Below are 18,956 nucleotides of genomic sequence, written 5' to 3' on the forward strand. Positions count from 1 at the left end.
TTCACTAGCTGGCACAGGCACAAAGTAATACAATCAGATTTTAATCCTTACCTCAACCCTAACCACACTGCTAATCCTTCCCTTAAATTAAGACCATAAAACAACATTATTTTCCACAGCCAATTCTGACTTTGCAGCTGACATATCTAGAGGAAATCGCACAGTTCTGCCTCCAGGTCAAGATTCATGACAAACGTCAACATGAGACAGGGAGAAGCAATGTAAAAATCAATAACGAAATTGTTTTCACAATAAACATGCTTTTTCTTGTTTCAAGTATGTTTTATTATGAAAAGTACAATATATCCATGTATACTTGTACAACTATGGAGCGTATGTCCACATATAATTGTACAATTTGTTTTTCCAACATAAAAGACAAGAAATGATCACATTGGTATTTTAACAGTGTTATTGTAAGAGTTTAAATGTTTAAACAGAGGATACATCTAAAACAGGATAAAACAAGTGCAGTATGTTGTGAGAATGTTACTTTAACGTCGACTCATAACGTCACACTATAACTTCATGGGAGTCTTGTGGAAAGACTAACGGTGTTATTGTAAGAGGTCATGGGTCAAGGTCCTCACAATTATAGGAAGATGCGCATGTGTGTGTGTATGTGTCCTGTTTGTGTGTGTGTGTGTGTGTGTGTGTGTGTGTGTGTCCAGTGTGTGTGTGTCCAGTGTGTGTGTGTGTGAGTCCAGTGTGTGTGTGTTTGTTTGTCTAGTGTGTGTGTGTGTGTGTGTGTGTTTGTCCAGTGTGTGTGTGTGTGTGTGTGTGTTTGTCCAGTGTGTGTGTGTGTGTGTGTGTTTGTCCAGTGTGTGTGTGTGTGTGTTTGTCCATGTGTGTGTGTGTGTGTTTGTCCAGTGTGTGTGTGTGTGTGTGTTTGTCCAGTGTGTGTGTGTGTGTGTGTTTGTCCAGTGTGTGTGTGTGTGTGTGTGTGGTGTCCAGTGTGTGTGTGTGTGTGTCCAGTGTGTGTGTGTGTGTGTCCAGTGTGTGTGTGTGTGTTGTCCAGTGTGTGTGTGTGTGTGTCCAGTGTGTGTGTGTGTGTGTTGTCCAGTTTGTGTGTGTGTGTTTGTCCAGTGTGTGTGTGTGTGTGTGTGTGTGTGTGTTTGTCCAGTGTGTGTGTGTTTGTCCATGTGTGTGTGTGTGTGTGTGTTTGTCCAGTGTGTGTGTGTGTGTGTTTGTCCAGTGTGTGTGTGTGTGTGTGTGTTTGTCCAGTGTGTGTGTGTGTGTGTGTTTGTCCAGTGTGTGTGTGTGTGTGTGTTTGTCCAGTGTGTGTGTGTGTGTGTGTGTGTTTGTCCAGTGTGTGTGTGTGTGTGTGTGTTTGTCCAGTGTGTGTGTGTGTGTGTGTTTGTCCAGTGTGTGTGTGTGTAGTGTGTGTGTGTCCAGTGTGTGTGGTGTGTGTGTGTCCAGTGTGTGTGTGTGTGTGTGTCCAGTGTGTGTGTGTGTGTCCAGTGTGTGTGTGTGTGTGTCCAGTGTGTGTGTGTGTGTCCAGTGTGTGTGTGTGTGTGTCCAGTGTGTGTGTGTGTGTGTCCAGTGTATGTGTGTGTCCAGTGTGTGTGTGTGAGTCCAGTGTGTGTGTGTTTGTCTAGTGTGTGTGTCCAGTGTGTGTGTGTCTGTGTGTATCCAGTGTTTGTGTGTGTGTGTGTCCAGTGTGTGTGTTTGTCCACTTTGTTTGTCCAGTGTGTGTGTGTGTCCAGTGTGTGTGTGTGTGTGTGTGTATTTTTGTTTGACCAGTGTGTGTGTGTGTGTGTACAGTGTGTGTGTGTGTGTGTGTGTGTGTGTGTGTCCAGTGTGTGTGTGTGTGTGTGTGTGTGTCCAGTGTGTGTGTGTGTATGTGTGTGAGTGTGTGTGTGTTTTCGTTTGTCCAGTGTGTGTGTGTGTGTGTAAGTGTGTGTGTGTGTGTGTGTGTGTGTGTGTGTCCAGTGTGTGTGTGTGTGTGTGTGTGTGTGTGTGTGTGTGTGTGTGTGTGTGTGTCCAGTGTGTGTGTGTGTGTGTGTGTCCAGTTATTATTTCAGGGACACTGAAGAGCCAACATCCCAAACCCCAAACCCTGGATAGAGGGGCTCAGTGAATGTGGAGGTGAATGTGATCAGGTGGGTCAGTGTGTCAGAGGAGGCTCTATAGAAGGACAGAGTGCCGGCTGACCAGTCCAGATACACTCCTACTCTGTGGGATCTGGAGGAGGGGACGTCTATGGTAGTGAGATTATTATTATACCAGCTGGAGGAGGGGACGTCTATGGTAGTGGAGTTATTATTATGCCTGGCAGAGTAACTGTTGTCATAGCAGAACAGACACCAGGACTTGTCATTGTATCCAAGCCAACAGTCCTTACTCCTTCCTCTCCTGCTGATTCCTTTATATGTCACTCCTATACCAGCCCCCATTATCCCACTCCACTCTACCTCCCAGTAACAGCGCCCAGTCAGACCCTCTCTACACAGCACCTGTCCCCAGTCCTCAAATCTCTCTGGGTGATCAGGATACGGCTGCTCCTCTGTCCTACATGTCACCTTTCTGTTCTCCTCAGACAGAGAGAGGAGTCTGTTTACTGTGTTTGGGTCCAGTGTGAGATCACAGACATCTGATGGATGAAACCAGACACAATATTAGAAATCATCATCATTCACATTAGAATGTTAACTCACTTTTCACTAATTCATTTAATGTAGATGTTTCTAGGTATCAAAAGGAGAAGTTAAGGTAACTTGAGACTTGTTGAATGATCATATGTTATACTGTATGGTAATATAATACACACTTATTCACATTAATTACACACACACACACACACACACACACACACACACACACATCAACTCTTTGTAAACGTTGGTGTCCCTGATTTCTGCTTCTGTAGAACTACAGATGATATTTAATATGACCAAGTCAGTAATGATGGTGGTCTTTGACTTAACTTGAATTAAGACTTATTCTTAGTCATATTCTTCACAGCAGTCAACACTCACATTTTCTAAGTCCAGGTTTCATTCTGTTCTCTCCACCATGTTCCACACTGTAGCGGTAAGCAGAAGAACAGACAGTCATTGAGGGATACACCTGAACTCTCTCACACACACACACACACACACACAGCATATAGCTTTGTCCAAGTGGTGGTCAGAATGTTTGTATTAACTAGCCTGAAAAGTCAAACATGTCTGATATGAACATTGACATAAACCCTCTACATACTTGAGTTTCTCCAGTCTGCAGTGTGGATCCTCCAGTCCAGCAGAGAGCAGTCTGACTCCTGAGTCTCCTGGGTGATTGTAGCTCAGGTCCAGCTCTCTCAGGTGTGAGGGGTTTGACCTCAGAGCTGAGACCAGAGAAGCACAGCCTTCCTCTGTGACTAGACAGCCTGACAGCCTGCAAAGAGTCAAATCATATTAAAATCACACTGATATTCTTTGGTGGTGAAAATAGTGGCAGTATATTTCTTCAACATATTCAGATATATCAGTCATGAAACCTTTCATATCTATTCAGAAATGAATGTATCATATTATAAATTACAAATTATCAATGTGTTACCTGCAGATAGAAACATATATAGTACAAATATTTGAGTAGACTGACCAGACCAGTTTAAAAGCAGTATCAGTCAAAAGACAGACAGTGAGGTATCAGATTTAGATTGTATTGAGTATACAGTCCACACCATAGCTATTTTGACAGTGAAGATAACAATTTAAATGTGGTTCTAAACTCTAACATTTTGGATTTCAGATCAAATGTTTCATATGAGGTGACAGTATATAATGTCACCTTTTATTTGAGGATATTTTCATACATATCTGTTTCATTATTTAGAAAAATGAAAGCACTTTATGTATCTAGTCCCCCTATTTAAAGAAGTCATATGTTTTCTGACCAATTCACTCATAGTGGCTTAAAGTAGTCACAAGTTGAGTATTTGATCCGATATTCCTTGAACGCAGCGACTACATCAAGCTTGTGACTCAAACTCGTTGATTGATTTTTCAGTTTGTTTTGGTTGTGTTTTGGGTTGTGTTTTGCCCAATATTAAAATGGTGGATGGTGTAACGTCTGCTTCCAGCTCACACTCTCAAACACGTAGATCCCCCTGAACGCAGCTCACTCTCCAGATCCCAGTCACCTGAATTCTGATCACCTGTTCACACACCTGTATGTCATTATCAAACTCTATTTAGTTCAGTTCTTTGCACCCCCATCATTGTGATGTAATGTTTGATTTGCGACACACGGCTATTCGGAGCGCTGAGTTTCCTTTAATTTACTCCTCCCGTGTATGATAGTTTTTGCCTGCCTCCCTAACGACGCCTTTTGCCTATTCCCTGCCTGTACCTTAGCCCATTGGATTTCCTGTTATCAACCTATTCCCTGCCTGTACCTTAGCCCATTGGATTTCCTGTTATCAACCTATTCCCTGCCTGTACCTTAGCCCATTGGATTTCCTGTTATCAACCTATTCCCTGCCTGTACCTTAGCCCATTGGATTTCCTGTTATCAACCTATTCCCTGCCTGTACCTTAGCCCATTGGATTTCCTGTTATCAACCTATTCCCTGCCTGTACCTTAGCCCATTGGATTTCCTGTTATCAACCTATTCCCTGCCTGTACCTTAGCCTATTGGATTTCCTGTTATCAACCTATTGCCTGATCTCCCGGACCACGGCCTTTTCCCTGCCTGTTGCATTTTTGGACCCTTTTTGATCTTCTGCCTGCCCCTGGACCTGTGGTCCTTTACAATAAACACCTGCTGAGCCCTGCACTTGAAACCAGCTCTCTGTCTCCCATCGTGTTCATTACAGATGGTGACTGGAGTCATTTTATTTATAAGTGAGTAGATAACATGTTTCTAAACACTACTAAAAGCATCCTGATGATGCCATGATTAAGAGAAATCATGAATGAATCATGAATAATAGTGAGAAAGTTACAGAAGCTACAATAAAACATGCTAACCTCTCACCATTACCAATAACAGAGGCTACAACAAAACATGCTAACCTCTCACCATTACCAATAACAGAGGCTACAACAAAACATGCTAACCTCTCACCATTATCAATAACAGAGGCTACAACAAAACATGCTAACCTCTCACCATAACCAATAACAGAGGCTACAACAAAACAGGCTAACCTCTCACCATTACCAATAACAGAGGCTACAACAAAACATGCTAACCTCTCACCATTACCAATAACAGAGGCTACAACAACACATGCTAACCTCTCACCATTACCAATAACAGAGGCTACAACAACACATGCTAACCTCTCACCATTACCAATAACAGAGACTACAACAAAACATGCTAACCTCTCACCATCACCAATAACAGAGGCTCATTCCTCATTATTCACAATTAATTCCTGATTATTCATAATCATGGTAGCATCCACATGAATGTAGAAGTGTTCAGAAACATCTATTCTTACTGACAATACAAGTGAAGTGACTCCAAAATGACAGGACATTATTCACCATTCAGTTTCTATTAGGAAAAACATCATCCAAAACACAACCAAGACAAACTGTAAATGAATTCAACAAGTTAGTAGAATCACAGGCTTGATGTAATCACTGCAGGCATGGAATATGGGACTAAATACTAAACTTATGATTAAATACATTTGTCCAAATAATTAAGACTTCTTCAAATGGGAGAACTAAACTCAGCAATAAAAGAAACGTCCTCTCACTGTCATTTGCGTTTATTTTCAGAAAACTTAACATGTGTAAATATTTGTATGAACATAACAAGATTCAACAACTGAGACATAAACTGAACAAGTTCCACAGACATGTGACTAACAGAAATGGAATAATGTGTCCCTGAACAAAGGGGGGGGGTCAAAATCAAAAGTAACAGTCAGTATCTGGTGTGGCCACCAGCTGCATCAAGAACTGCAGTGCATCTCTTCCTCATGGACTGCACCAGATTTGCCAGTTCTTGATGTGAGATTACCCCACTCTTCCACCAAGGCACCTGCAAGTTCCTGGACATTTCTGGGGGAATGGCCCTAGCCCTCACCCTCCGATCCAACAGGTCCCAGATGTGCTCAATGGGACTGAGATTTCGGGCTCTTCGCTGGCCATGGCAGAACACTGACATTCCTGTCTTGCAGGAAATCACGCACAGAACATGCTGTATGGCTGGTGGCATTGTCATGCTGGAGGGTCATGTCAGGATGAGCCTGCAGGAAGGGTACCACATGAGAGAGGAGGATGTCTTCCCTGTAACGCACAGCATTGAGATTGCCTGCAATGACATCAAGCTCAGTCCGATGATGCTGTGACACACTGCCCCAGACCATGACGGACCCTCCACCTCCAAATCAATCCCGCTCCAGAGTACAGGCCTCGGTGTAACGCTCATTCCTTCGACGATAAACGCGAATCCGACCCTCACCCCTGGTGAGCCAAAACCTCGACTCGTCAGTGAAGAGCACTTTTTGACAGTCCTGTCTGGTCCAGCAACGGTGGGTTTGTGCCCATAGGCGACGTTGTTGCCGGTGATGTCTGGTGAGGACCTGCCTTACAACAGGCCTACAAGCCCTCAGCCCAGCCTCTCTCAGCCTATTGAGGACAGTCTGAGCACTGATGGAGGGATTGTGCATTCCTGGTGTAACTCGGGCAGTTGTTGCCATCCTGTACCTGTCCCGCAGGTGTGATGTTCAGATGTACCGATCCTGCGCAGGTGTTGTTACACATGGTCTGCCACTGTGAGGACGAACAGCTGTCCGTCCTGTCTCCCTGTAGCGCTGTCTTAGGCGTCTCATAGTACGGACATTGCAATTTATTGCCCTGGCCACATTTGCAGTCCTCATGCCTCCTTGCAGCATGCCTAATGCACGTTCACACAGATGAGCAGGGACTCTAGGCATCTTTCTTTGGGTGTTTTTCAGAGTCAGTAGAAAGGCCTCTTTAGTGTCCTAAGTTATCATAACTGTGACCTTCATTGCCTACCGTCTGTAAGCTGTTAGTGTCTTAAGGACCATTCCACAGGTGCATGTTCATTAATTGTTTATGGTTCATTGAACAAGCATGGGGAAACAGTGCTTAAACCCTTTTCAATAAAGATCTGTGAAGTTATTTTGATTTTTACGAATTATCTTTGAAAGACAGGGTCCTGAAAAAGGGATGTTTCTTTTTTGCTGAGTTTAGATGCCGAAAGTGCTTTCATATCTAAAACGGTAAAAAATACAGTCTTGGCCAAAAGTTTTGAGAATGACACAAATATTAATTTTCACAAAGTCTGCTGCCTCAGTTTGTATGATGGCAATTTGCGTATACTCGAGAATGTTATGAAGAGTGATCAGATCAATTGCAAATAATTGCCAAGTTCCTCTTTGCCATGCAAATGAACTGAATCCCCAAAAACATTGCCACAAAAGGACCAGCTGACATCATGTCAGTGATTCTCTCGGTAACACAGGTGTGAGTGTTGACGAGGACAAGGCTGGAGATCACTCTGTCATGCTGATTGAGTTCGAATAACAGACTGGAAGCTTCAAAAGGAGGGTGGTGCTTGGAATCATTGTTCTCCCTCTGTCAACCATGGTTACCTGCAAGGAAACACGTGTCGTCATCATTGCTTTGCACAAAAAGGGCTTCACAGGCAAGGATATTGCTACCAGTAAGATTGCACCTAAATCAACCATTTATTGGATCATCAAGAACTTCAAGGAGAGCGGTTCAATTGTTGTGAAGAAGGCTTCAGGGCGCCCAAGAAAGTCCAGCAAACGCCAGGACTGTCTCCTAAAGTTGATTCAGCTGCGGGATCGGGGCACCACCAGTACAGAGCTTGCTCAGGAATGGCAGCAGGCAGGTGTGAGTTTTTCGGAGGATGGCCTGGTGTCAAGAAGGGCAGCAAAGAAGCCACTTCTCTCCAGGAAAAACATCAGGGACAGACTGATATTCTGAAAAAGGTACAGGGATTGGATTGCTGAGGACTGGGGTAAAGTCATTTTCTCTGATGAATCCCCTTTCCGATTGTTTGGGGCATCCGGAAAAAAGCTTGTCCGGAGAAGGCAAGGTGAGCGCTACCATCAGTCCTGTGTCATGCCAACAGTAAAGCATCCTGAGACCATTCATGTGTGGGGTTGCTTCTCAGCCAAGGGAGTGGGCTCACTCACAATTTTGCCTAAGAACACAGCCATGAATAAAGAATGGTACCAACACATCCTCCGAGAGCAACTTCTCCCAACCAGTCAGGAACAGTTTGGTGACGAACAATGCCTTTTCCAGCATGATGGAGCACCTTGCCATAAGGCAAAAGTGATAACTAAGTGGCTCTGGGAACAAAACATCGATATTTTGGGTCCATGGCCAGGAAACTCCCCAGACCTTAATCCCATTGAGAACTTGTGGTCAATCCTCAAGAGGCAGGTGGACAAACAAAAACCCACAAATTCTGACAAACTCCAAGCATTGATTATGCAAGAATGGGCTGCCATCAGTCAGGATGTGGCCCAGAAGTTAATTGACAGCATGCCAGGGCAGATTGCAGAGGTCTTGAAAAAGAAGGGTCAGCACTGCAAATATTGACTCATTGCTTCAACTTCATGTGATTGTCAATAAAAGCCTTTGACACTTATGAAATGCTTGTAATTATACTTCAGTATTCCATAGTAACATCTGACAAAAATATCTAAAGACACTGAAGCAGTAGACTTGTGAAAATTAATATTTGTGTCATTCTCAAAACTTTTGGCCACGACTGTATATGTATGAATACCTTTAAATAAAAGGTGACATTCTGTACTGTCACCTAATATGAAACATTCGATCTCAAATCCAAAATGCTGGAGCATAGCACCACATTTAAAACTGTAAGCTTCACTGTCCAAACATATATGGTGTGGACTATGTGTGTCTGGTAAACACATGTGGATCTGGTGAACAGTTATCACTTGTTGACCAACTACAGGAATACTGACCTCAGAGTCTCCAGTCTGCAGTGGGGATTCCCCAGTCCAGCAGAGAGCAGCTTCACTCCTGAATCCTTCAGGTCATTGTTACTCAGGTCCAGCTCTCTCAGGTGTGAGGGGTTTGACTCCAGAGCTGAGACCAGAGAAGCACAGCCTTCCTCTGTGACTCCACAGCCTGACAGCCTGCAAAGAGTCAAATCATATTAAAATCACACTGCTATGCTTTGGTGGTGAAAATAGAAGCAGTATATTTTTATTAACATATTCAGATACATCAGTCTCCTGAAACCTGCCATATATATTCATAAATTAATGTATCATTATTAGAAATGACAAATTATCAAAGTTTTGCCTGCAGATAGAAACATGTATAATACAAATATTTGAGTAGACTGACCAGACCAGTTTAAAAGCAGTATCAGTCAAAAGACAGACAGTGAGGTATCAGATTTAGATTGTATTGAGTATACAGTCCACACCATATCTATTTTGACAGTGAAGATAACAATTTAAATGTGGTTCTAAACTCTAACATTTTGGATTTCAGATCAAATGTTTCATATGAGGTGACAGTATATAATGTCACCTTTTATTTGAGGATATTTTAATTCATATCTGTTTCACCATTTAGACAAATAAAAGCACTTTATGTATCTAGTCCCCCCATTTGAAGAAGTCATAAGTATTCTGACCAAATCACTCATAGTGTATTAAAATAGTCAAACGTTTAGTATTTGGTCCCATATTCCTTTAATGCAACAACTACATCAAGCTTGTGACTCAAAGTCGTGTGTTGCATTTGCAGTTTGTTTTGGTTGTGTTTTGGGTTATGTTTTGCACAATATTAAAATGGTGGATGTTTTCTGTCTAAGTGAGAAGATACATGCTGGAGCATAGCACCAAATTTAAAACTTTAAGCTTCACTGTCCAAACACATATGGTGTGGACTATGTGTGTCTGGTAAACACATGTGGATCTGGTGAACAGTTATCACTTGTTGACCAACTACAGGAATACTGACCTCAGAGTCTCCAGTTTACAGTGGGGATCCTCCAGTCCAGCAGAGAGCAGCTCCACTCCTGAATCCTTCAGGTCATTGTTACTCAGGTCCAGCTCTCTCAGGTGTGAGGGGTTTGACTCCAGAGCTGAGACCAGAGAAGCACAGCCTTCCTCTGTGACTAGACAGCCTGACAGCCTGCAAAGAGTCAAATCATATTAAAACCACACTGATATTCTTTGGTGGTGAAAATAGTAGCAGTATATTTTTTCAACATATTCAGATATATCAGTGTCCTGAAACCTTCCATATCTATTCAGAAATTAATGTATCATATTATAAATTACAAATTATCAAAGTTTTGCCTGCAGATAGAAACATGTATAATACAAATATTTGAGTAGACTGACCAGACCAGTTTAAAAGCAGTATCAGTCAAAAGACAGACAGTGAGGTATCAGATTTAGATTGTATTGAGTATACAGTCCACACCATATCTATTTTGACAGTGAAGATAACAATTTAAATGTGGTTCTAAACTCTAACATTTTGGATTTCAGATCAAATGTTTCATATGAGGTGACAGTATATAATGTCACCTTTTATTTGAGGATATTTTAATTCATATCTGTTTCACCATTTAGACAAATAAAAGCACTTTATGTATCTAGTCCCCCCATTTGAAGAAGTCATAAGTATTCTGACCAAATCACTCATAGTGTATTAAAATAGTCAAACGTTTAGTATTTGGTCCCATATTCCTTTAATGCAACAACTACATCAAGCTTGTGACTCAAAGTCGTGTGTTGCATTTGCAGTTTGTTTTGGTTGTGTTTTGGGTTATGTTTTGCACAATATTAAAATGGTGGATGTTTTCTGTCTAAGTGAGAAGATACATGCTGGAGCATAGCACCAAATTTAAAACTTTAAGCTTCACTGTCCAAACACATATGGTGTGGACTATGTGTGTCTGGTAAACACATGTGGATCTGGTGAACAGTTATCACTTGTTGACCAACTACAGGAATACTGACCTCAGAGTCTCCAGTTTACAGTGGGGATCCTCCAGTCCAGCAGAGACCAGCTTCACTCCTGAATCCTTCAGGTCATTGTTACTCAGGTCCAGCTCTCTCAGGTGTGAGGGGTTTGACTCCAGAGCTGAGACCAGAGAAGCACAGCCTTCCTCTGTGACTAGACAGCCTGACAGCCTGCAAAGAGTCAAATCATATTAAAACCACACTGATATTCTTTGGTGGTGAAAATAGTAGCAGTATATTTTTTTAACATATTCAGATATATCAGTGTCCTGAAACCTTCCATATCTATTCAGAAATTAATGTATCATATTATAAATTACAAATTATCAACGTTTTGCCTGCAGATAGAAACATGTATAGTACAAATATTTGAGTAGACTGACCAGACCAGTTTAAAAGCAGTATCAGTCAAAAGACAGACAGTGAGTTATCAGATTTAGATTGTATTGAGTATACAGTCCACACCATATCTATTTTGACAGTGAAGATAACATTTTAAATGTGGCTCTAAACTCCAACATTTTGGATTTGAGATCAAATGTTTCATTTGAGGTGACAGTATAAAATGTCACCTTTTATTTGAGGATATTTTCATACATATCTGTTTCACGTTTAAAAATGAAAGCACTTTATGTATCTAGTCCCCCTATTTGAAGAAGTCATAAGTATTTTGACCAATTCATTTATAGTGTATTAAAGTAGTCAATAGATTAGTGTTTGGTTGTAAACTAGTTGGTCTTATTTGCAGTTTGTTTTGGTTGTGTTTTGCACCAATAATAAAATGGTGGATGATGACTGGATAATTTTCTGTCTAAGTGAGTAGATAACATGTTTCTAAACACTAAATTAATCCTGATGATAACATGATTAATACAAATCATGAATGAATCATCAATAATAATGAGAGAGAAAGTTACAGAGTCTACAACAGAACATGCTAACCTCTCACCATTACCAATAACAGAGGCTACAACAAAACATGCTAACCACTCACCATTACCAATAACAGAGGCTACAACAAAACATGCTAACCACTCACCATTACCAATAACAGAGGCTACAACAAAACATGCTAACCTCTCACCATTACCAATAACAGAGACTACAACAAAACATGCTAACCTCTCACCATTACCAATAACAGAGGCTACAACAAAACATGCTAACCACTCACCATTACCAATAACAGAGGCTACAACAAAACATGCTAACCTCTCACCATTACCAATAACAGAGACTACAACAAAACATGCTAACCTCTCACCATTACCAATAACAGAGGATACAACAGAACATGCTAACCTCTCACCATTACCAATAACAGAGGCTACAACAAAACATGCTAACCTCTCACCATTACCAATAACAGAGGATACAACAGAACATGCTAACCTCTCACCATTACCAATAACAGAGACTACAACAAAACATGTTAACCTCTCACCATTACCAATAACAGAGGCTACAACAAAACATGCTAACCTCTCACCATTACCAATAACAGAGGCTACAACAAAACATGCTAACCTCTCACCATTACCAATAACAGAGGCTACAACAAAACATACTAACCTCTCAACATTACCAATAACAGAGGGGGTTTGATCTTTGTTAGTAGAATCACAAGCCTCACTGCAGGTGTCAGGAATCCCGCTTCCTGAGTCTGTTTCTGCCTGAGCTGACTGTTTTCTGTTTGGTGTCTAAGGGTGCGTTCAGAAACCTATCTGGTTGCCAGGCGACGAAGTTAGGCGGGAGATCTAGTGATTACCCTACACCTGCATCTCATCAACCTTCTGCACACCTGGTCCTGATCATCACCTCTTCATAAGCCCTGAGCTGACATCTATTCCCTGCTGGATCGTTAGCAACGAACAGCCTCATGTTTCCTGAGCTAGTCTTGTTGTTTTGTTCTTGTTACTGGTTACTCCCCCCCCCGTTTACTCTGTCTACAGTCATCCTCCCGGAACATTCAACTCCCTTGACTGGCCGTCGGTGGATACAGTGACTTCATTGAATCCACCCATCTACTCTCATCAACTCACCTCCGCTGCCGCTCTGTCTCCTGGATCACTCAAATTACACATCAAGACTACCAATAAATACTCACCTTCATTTTACTCACCTTGTCCTGGTCTGCTTCTGGGTTCTGTCTTAGAGAAACGTGACAGCAGGCATGGAATATGGGACAACATGCTAAACTTATGACTATTTTAATACACTATAAGTAATATGTCCGAATAATTACGACTTTTTCAAATGGGAGAACTACATGCATAAAGTACTTTCATATCTGATAATACTGACCTCAGAGTCTCCAGTTTACAGTGGGGATTCCCCAGTCCAGCAGAGAGCAGCTTCACTCCTGAATCCTTCAGGTCATTGTTACTCAGGTCCAGCTCTCTCAGGTGTGAGGAGTTTGAACTGAGAACTGAGGCCAACACTTTACAGGATGTGTCTGTGAGTTTACAGCCAGTGAGTCTGCAAACACAGAAGAAATACAATGACAGACAGGTTGTATTAAAATGATACGCTTAGCTTTCTCTGTTTACGCTGTTACCCATTTACAAATAATGTGTTGGGTTTGACCTCAGAGCTGAGACCAGAGAAGCACAGCCTTCCTCTGTGACTCCACAGCCTGACAAAGAGATCATGACTTCAAACACATTGTTAATTTAGTGTAGAAGGACAATGGCAGATGCATTTGGTTAATTCTCCCAAACAACATATAGATTCTTCTTCTGTCTCCTAGAGTTGTATGGTCATATTGTTATACTAATGTGAAAATCAATGCGTTTATTCAATGTTTTCAATATAATATTAAACACATATTATAATGCATATTTTTCTTTAACCTGAATATTTCTTCCTGATGATTAGTTTTTATATGTCATTTTATGTACTCACAGAAATGCACTGGAGGCTTTGAACACTGGCAGCAGCCTCAGAAGACCTTCCTCTGATCTGGAGTATTTCTTCAGGTCAAACACATCCAGCTCCTTTTCTGAAGTCAGCAACACAAAGACCAGAGCTGACCACTGTGCAGGTGACAGGTTGGGTTCTGAGAGACTTCCTGAGCTCAGGAAGCTTTGGATCTCCTCCACTAGAGAATGGTCATTCAGTTCATTCAGACAGTGGAACAGATTGATGCTCCTCTCTGGAGAGGGATTCTCCCTGATCTTCTCCTTGATGTACTTGACTGTTTCTTCATGGCTCTGTGAGCTGCTTCTTGTCTTTGTCAGTAGACCTCGTAAGTACTTCTGATTGGACTCCAGTGAGAGGCCCAGAAGGAAGCGGAGGAAAAGGTCCAGGTTTCCCGTCTCACTTTGTAAGGCTTTATCCACAGCACTCTTGTAGAAAGTAACTTCAGGTTCGTCTTTTGTTTTCGGTTTGTCCATTAGATTCTCATTGTTGTTGATGAATGAGAGGAACACATACACAGCAGCCAGAAACTCCTGAATGCTCAGATGAACAAAGCAGTACACCTTGTCCTGGTACAGCCCACAATCCTCTTTAAAGAGCTGTGTGCACAATCCTGAGTACACTGAGGCTTCATTGACATCAATGCCAGCCTCTTTCAGGTCTTCTTCATAGAAAATCAGATTGCCCTTCACTAGCTGTTGAAAAGCCAGTTTTCCCAGTGACAGAATGCTCTCGTTATTCCAGTGTGGATCTGTCTCTTCTTTCCCAAGATACTTTTCATTCTTCTGTTTGGTATGAAACACCACAAGGTGTGTGTACATCTCAGTCAGAGTCTTGGGCATCTCTTCTCTCTTATGTTTCAGCATGTGTTCGAGGACTGTTGCAGAAATCCAACAGAAGACTGGAATGTGGCACATGATGTGGAGGCTCCTTGATGTCTTTATGTGTGAGATGATTCTGCTGGCCAGGTCCTCATCACTGAATCTCTTTCTGAAGTACTCCTCCTTCTGTGGGTCATTGAACCCTCGTACCTCTGTCACCTGGTCAACACACCCTGAAGGGATCTTATTGGCTGCTGCAGGTCGGGTAGTTATCCAGAGGAGAGCAGAGGGAAGCAGATTTCCCTTGATGAGATTTGTCAGCAGAACATCCACTGAGGTTGACTCTGTGACGTCCCAACAGATCTTGTTCTTCTGGAAGTCTAGGGGCAGTCGGCACTCATCCAGACCATCAAAGATGAACAGAACTTTGTACTTGTCGTAGTTGGAGATTCTTGATTGTTTGGTTTCCATTGAGAAGTGATAGAGAAGTTCAATCAACGTGTTTTTGTCCCCTTTCATCAAATTCAGCTCCCGAAAAGGGAATGAAAACACAAATTGAACATCCTGATTTGCTTTTCCTTCAGCCCAGTCCAGAATGAACTTCTGCACAGAGACTGTTTTTCCAATGCCAGCAACTCCCTTTGTCAGCACAGTTCTGATACGTTTGTCTTGTCCAGTTAAGGGTTTGAAGATGTCGTTACATTTGATTGCAGTCTCTGGTCTTGCTTGTTTCCTGGTTGTTGTCTCAATCTGTCTCAGCTCATGTTCATTATTGACCTGTCCTGTTCCACCCTCTGTGATGTAGAGCTCTGTGTAGATCTTATTGAGAAGTGTTGGGTTTCCTTGTTTAGCGATCCCCTCAAATACACATTGAAACTTCTTCTTTAGATTTGATTTGAGTTCACGTTGGCAAATCACAGCAAGCTCATCTGAATGAAGAAATAGCACAGAGGATATTAATATTACGTCTGTTTTAATGCCTACAGTATTGTAGGACTGTTATAACATTTTAAATTATAATCATTTATTCTCTTAACTGAATGTATTGTCATGACGTTGCCCTCACTCTGGGAACAGGGAGCACAGTTGACCCCCTCCCCCCTTGCACCATCCCCCCTACCTACCTCTCCCTACCCAGGCCCTGTCAAGGCTGTCGTAAATTCCAAAGGAAATGTCCTGCCTAACAGGCCCAGTTGAGACTGAGAGGGGTTTCATTGAGAGACAAGGAAATTCTTCCAACTCACAGAATTGGGGAACCGAACGACATTTATGTTCTGGAGAAGGTATAAAAGATCGGTGAAGAATCCAGCTACGAACTGGTCAGCTTGGTACAATTGTGTGATACTCAGAAGAGACCACAGTATTACCATAAAACTGTTTATATAATAGCCTCAGCTATGGGACTTGCATCTAAATGGTTGTATAAAATGTATTAATAAGGATAAAGCTATTTGGAATACGTTGAGATGCTATGTACTGATGTTAATGTGATAGAATGTAGTTCTGTTCAAAGCTTAAATCAGTCATCGGCACGCCCCCCAGGGACACAGACAGGACCAGGCGTCATGTGACAAGCCTGTTCTATGTTCACGTATAAAACCCCCACCCTGATTTTCTTTCATGAGACCAGCTTACCTCAGAAGAGAGAGCGAAGGTTTGACCATCCAATTCCTCTACTGAAAGTTAACTATACCACGTGGTTAAACTTTTAGACTATCGAGACTGACAGAATAATAACAAGTCTTTGATATTAATTAATAGTCTGCAGCTAGAAATGATATCATTGAACGCGAAGACCGACGAAAAATCCATTCTATAACGACATTAATGAATGTCGCTTTGAAAGATCCATTCTAACCGAGAGAGAGAGAGAGCGGGACAAAAACTTTCCAACAAGGATCCCGACGACACACTGAGCGTAAATATATATTGATTGCGATTGTTCCCGAATGAGTGAGCGTTCATGTACAAAAACCTCCTCAGCTGCCCTTTATGACCCTTTATTTAACAAGACACCAGCCATGCCTGTTTAGCCCACTAGGGCACATTACTCTACCAATTCTTTGTGATGATAATTACTGTTTGTATGCTTTCTGTGAATTACTTAGTTTAGTAAATAAATGATTTTAAGACAATTGATGTATGGATGACTTTTAGTAAAGGCTGGATTCGTGCAGATACAACAATTTACGACGTTTGGAATGAGACTGGACGCGAGGTAAAATACACCATTTAAACCAGAAGATAATCGGCCTATAATATAATATAATATAATATATAATGTTATAATATAGGAAAGTTATATTAGGAAAATTATAACTTTGCAATCTGAATATTGTCCTTGGTGCCCCGATCTCCTAGTTAATTATAGTTAAACGATTAATCAGTTTAATCGCGTGATAATAATTACAGGGAGTTATTTGATAAACATGTCTTCACGTTAATGGTGCCCAAAGACACAACAGTATAAATGTGTATATGTTTTCATAATGCATTACAGACTGGTGTGACTGATTATATTATTATTGGTATTATTGATGGTATTATTAATGTTCTCTCTCTCTCTCTCTCTCTCTAAATTAATCAACACAACACATCCCTTCTGCTACGTGATGAGGTCACAAGGTGTTGTGTTAAGGCTGCTACAATATCATTGAGTTACACAGCTACTTTTGCTGGACTTTAGCCACAGCTTTTAAATGTTATAAAACATCATTCAACATGTGGCAGACAGATCTTACATTTCTCCAGTGTGTCAGCAAGCTCCTTCTGGTTCATTTTCCTCAGGACGTGCAGTGTGATCTTCAGAGCCCCCTCTCTGGCACTGCTCTCCTGCTTCTCATCTTCAGCATCCACCACTTCCTCATCCTGCTTCTGACTCTCAAAGCCTTCTGGGAGTTCTGGACTAAGAATCCTCTTGAACATCTTCAGCTCGTTCTTCACAAATGTCATCATTTTCTCTTCAAGCAACTAAAATAAATCAAGTAAATAAGTTAAGCAAGAGAAGAAATGCTTTCTCATTAACACAATAATGAATAATTGACAGATCAACTTTACTTGAGGTAGACAAAAACAAATGTACATAACAGGACCACATACACTGAATATAGAGTCCAGGTCTGTTTGATGACTCTGGGAAGACTGACCACTGAGAATCTCTGACTCTGATCTCTCCTGTTGGTTTCTGTGGACAAAACATGAGATTATATCTCCTCATCCAGGGAGTGAGTGAGTACGGACAGACAAACAGACAGACATAGACAGAAAGCGGGACAGACAGTCAGAGACAGACAGACAGAAAGAGACAGACAAACAGAGATAGACAGAGACAGACAGACAGACACAGACAGAAACATACAGACAAAGAGAGACAAACAGACAGAAAGCGGGACAGACAGTCAGAGACAGGCAAAGACAGACAGAGACAGACAAAGACAGACAGACACATACAGACAGAGAAAGACACACAGACAGAGACAGACAGAAATTAGAAAGACAGACAGACACAAAGACAGACAGAGACAGACACAGAGACATACAGACACACAGAAACAGACACACCGACAGAGAGACAGACACAGACACAGAGACAGTGAGACAGAGACACACAGTCAGACAGAGACAGACAGTGAAAGACACACAGACAGAGAAAGACACACAGATAGACAGGCAGAGACAGACAGAGACAGACACACAGACAGAAACAGACATACAGACAGAGAAAGACACACAGACAGAAACAGACATACAGACAGAGACAGAAAGAGACAGACACACAGACACACAGACACACAGACAGACACATACAGACACAGAGACATACAGACACACAGAGACAGACACACCGACAGAGAGACAGACAGCGACAGACACAGAGAGACAGAGACAGAGACAGACACACAGACACACAGACACACAGACACAGACATGCAGGCAGAGACAGACATACAGACACAGGAACAGACAGACACATACAGACACAGAGACATACAGGCACAGAGACAGACACATACAGACACAGAGACATACAGACACACAGAGACAGACACACCGACAGAGAGACAGACAGCGACAGACACAGAGAGACAGAGAGAGAGACACACACAGACATACAGAAAGAGAAAGACACACAGACAGAAACAGACATACAGACAGAGACAGACAGAGACAGACACACAGACACACAGACACACAGACACAGACATGCAGGCAGAGACAGACATACAGACACAGGAACAGACAGACAGAC

The sequence above is a fragment of the Salmo salar genome, unplaced genomic scaffold (assembly GCF_905237065.1).
Source record: "Salmo salar unplaced genomic scaffold, Ssal_v3.1, whole genome shotgun sequence".
NCBI lineage: Eukaryota > Metazoa > Chordata > Actinopteri > Salmoniformes > Salmonidae > Salmo > Salmo salar.